General features: G+C 41.3%; 1 protein-coding gene across 3 annotated transcripts in view; it reads right to left on the bottom strand.

The window, feature by feature from the left end:
* The window catches only part of Lhfpl3 (LHFPL tetraspan subfamily member 3), a 412,169-nt gene that overhangs the window by 9,990 nt on the left and 398,357 nt on the right, over positions 1 to 3,822 (bottom strand). The window lies entirely within an intron of this gene.

The raw sequence follows: 3,822 nt of genomic DNA, 5'->3' as shown, positions 1-3,822 counted from the left end.
ACCCCCCCCCCAGAAAAAATGAGGAGGGTACAGTTCTAAAGAGAGAAGTCTCTCAACGGAGGAAATTCAAAATGGCTGAGAAACAACTGTTCAACATCCTTAGCCATCAGGGAAACAAATCAAAACTGCTTTGAGATTCCATCTTACATCTTATATGGCTTACATAAATATGACAGTTTCTCAGAAAACTGGGAATTGATCTGCCTCATGACCTAACTATACCACTCCTGGGCATATGCCCAAAGGATGCTCCTTTATACCACAAGGGCATTTGCTCGGCTATGTTCACTGGGGCATTATTCATAATAGCCAGGAACTAGAAACAGCCTAGATGTCCCTCAACTGAAGAACTGATAAAGAAAATGTGCTGCATTTGCACAACAGTGTGTCACTCGGCTGTTAAGATTGGCATTATGAATCTTGTAGGCAAATGGATGGAACTAGAAAAGATCTTGAGTGACGTAACCCAAACCCAGAAAGACTAACAGGTATGTACATGGTCTCGAACTCACAGAGACCCACCTGCCTTTGCCTCCTGAGTGCTGGTATTAAAGCCTGCGCCACCACCACCCAGCAGTCATGTATAATTCTCCTTGAATAAAAAAGATATTTAAAAAAAAACCCACACTCATTTCTCCAGGAAACTGGAAGGTTTCTCAGTTCATAGAACCGTGGTCTTGAACAAGTCAAAGTGGGCAGAGAGTTCAGGCTTTATATGTCTTTATTACACAAATTTAATAGTCCTGGTCTTAATTGCCCGTATGAGTCTTTGCTGTAATGAAATAAAGCTTTCAAGTATGATGTATGCCTTCCCTCTGGACCAAACAGAAGTGGACTGATGAGTCTAGAGGCAAATCCTAATCAAAACCTACTGAAACCTACCACACGGGCCCCACTAGCGATGTAACCAAGAAGAAGGCAATTTAGTAGCTGCTGCATCGCATCTGACAGAATGATATGAGAATAGCTCCCTTGCCCCATGCTGTGCCTTTAGTACAGGTTCACAGGTTTCCCCATTACTTGTTCTCACTCTGACTCAGGGCATCGGAAACCTGTGGAGAAGTAGCAAGACCAACCGTGTTAGTTAGATAAGGCAAGCTGGATTGGGATGAATGATTAGGGCTTCAGAGAAACAAGGGCACTACTATGGAATTTACTCTATCCTGAGGGTAGGGCAGGCTGCTCATGCAGTTTGGATGTGGAATGCTTGCCAAGTCTTGGATCTCCAGCATGACAAAGGAAAAAAAAAAAAACCCAAACAAAAACTAAAATCAAACAAGACCTAGTAGAATCATCTAGAAGCCAGGAATGATTCAATCCTGATCCTGAATGTTTTTGTAAGTTAGCAGTGATCCAAAACATGTATCCTGAGCTATATTGAAATTTTTGAAAAGTTTCTTTGATGATAATGATCTTAAAAAAATCCTAGGTCTTGGGGAACTTTTCTCAGAAACTTGACCTATGGCCAGAGAAGTGCTTTTCTAACTGTGGCCCCTGTACCTTCTTAGCTCTTAGTTACATCGGTACTTGTAAATATGCGGACCTCAGACTCCTGTCACAGCCAATAGATCAACACCTAACGCCCAGGAGAATGCTCATTCGAGTTCAATATTTATAGTGCTTTGAGTTTAGAAAATTTGATGGAGATTTGGATCCTGGGTTGGCCATGGTGCTTTGCTTACCACAGCTTCGGTTTTCTCAATTGGAAAACGGACATGGCACCCATTTCATACAGCGCTTTGAGGAACCAAAGTTAGCATTTGGAATATTTTCTGGTCAAAAGAGATGGGCAGGAAACAAAAGTGTAGCACTGGGAGCACCTGCATCGGTCTTCTCTGGGAAGTCTTTATTCCAGCAAATGACAAAATCTCTCAAGTAACTCAGGATTGTGTGAAATGAAGTACCTAAAAATAACTCTTGAGGACTTTCTAGGATGATGTCATGGTATCCCAGGGCTAGAGACACACTTCCATGAGGGCAGACCTCTTGTTAGAAGTGGAATTCAGGTGGGACACATTTTACCTCAGTGGGGAGTGTTTTCTTTCATTTTTTTGAGACAGGGTCTCACTCTGCACCCAAAGACGGCCTGGAACTGGTGATCCTCACGTCTCAGCTTCCCAAGTTCTAGAATCCCAGGTGTGAATTGATTACCATACCCAGCTTGTCTTTTTCCCTTTCTTCTTTCCTTCCTTCCTTTCTTTTCTTTTTTTTCAAGACAGGGTTTCTCTGTAGCTTTGGAGTCTGTCCTGGGACTTGCTTTGTAGACCAGGCTGTTCTCAGACTCACAGAGATCCGCCTGCCTCTGCCTCCCGAGTGCTGGCAGTAAGGCCTGTACCACCACTGCCCCGCCCAGCTTATTTTCTGTTTGTTTTTCTTTTTCTTTTTTCTGTACATCTAGAGAATTCTATTTTTATGGATATAACCATCCCGAGTCAGGCCATGTCTCAGTTGAGAAATCAGGAAGATTTCTCAGGTTTCTCTGTGGTGATGCTTTCTGTCTTTTGCTAAGCACTGGTCCATAGCCAGGTGCCATGCTAGACGACTTGCATATGTTATGACATTCAATCCCTATAAACAACTTCTAGGTGTCTGGTGATATCAGTAATTATTTTATTTTTATTATTTATTTATCTGTTATTTTTATGGTGCTGGGAGCTGAGTACAGTGCTTTGTATCTCCTAGGAAAGAGCTCTAGCTACCATCGTGTGCCAGCCTGGTCCTAGGAACCCCATTTTATCAATGAGAAAAGCATTTAAGGATGATGAAGCCAAGGAATAAGACAACAATGAGACAGGGCAGACAAGCTCTGGATTTGCTGGGTTCTTGAGCTCTTAAATGATTTGACCCCAGATTTTTTGGATGACTGTGACCTTGCCTACACACATGCTGTCTCTTCTTCACACACATGAAGGCTGGAGTTCTAATTAATACTAAGTATCAGCTTGAAATATTTGATAAATTAAAAAAAAACAGTAGAGATAATTCTCATGACAAAACACAGCACAGTTGTAAACACAAGATTACTTATTACAGCCAAAAAATTAAAAATAACTTTAATTGCTCAAGTAATAAATTGGTTAAATAATCTGTGGGAGTTTTATGTAGCTTTTAAAGCATATGTGAAAGCTGTTGTATGGTGGCATAGGAACCTGAGGCAGGAGGATGAGGCTAGTGTGGGCCATGTGGCAAGATCTACTTCAAAATATTAACCAAAATAAAAGAGCTTGTAGGGCTGTCGTTATAGCTAAATGGTAGCAGTTGCCTACGATGTGCAAGGTCCTGGGTTCAATCCCCATAACAACAATATTTTAAAATAAGTAAGAATAAAATAAAGTGAGTGATATCCATGACATTAAATGGGAAAAGAATATGAAATAACATGCATGTAATACTGCTTTTGAAAATCAAATATATTTATATTCATACACACATTAGAAGATAAAATGTTATCCTTCAATATACAGCAGTTGAAATGTGAGAAATTGTTTCCCCCCCCCCTCTGAGTACGTGTTACTTTCATAACTAGGAAAATGTGCACCACTGCCATTCATTTCAAAATTCCGTGCTTTGGAAAGAAAATAGAAGATGGAATGAAACATCCAATGTCTTCAGAGTCTTCGTGGATTGGGTCTGGTTCCTCAGCAAGTGATTGGGAGCCACTCTGAAAACTAGCCACTCTGAAAACTAGCCACTCTGAAAAGTGGGTATAACTAAAGGGCAGCCTTGTGTATGGTGATGCATCTACAGACTGTTCAGGCTTGTGAGAGAGAGAGGGAGAGAGAGAGAGAGGAGAGGAGAGAGAGAGGACAGAGGAGAGAGAGA

The sequence above is a fragment of the Microtus ochrogaster genome, chromosome 26 (genome assembly GCF_000317375.1).
Source record: "Microtus ochrogaster isolate Prairie Vole_2 chromosome 26, MicOch1.0, whole genome shotgun sequence".
NCBI classification, from domain to species: domain Eukaryota; kingdom Metazoa; phylum Chordata; class Mammalia; order Rodentia; family Cricetidae; genus Microtus; species Microtus ochrogaster.
The sequence above is the reverse complement of the archived record's forward strand: the minus strand, read 5'-3'. Positions and strand labels throughout refer to the sequence as shown.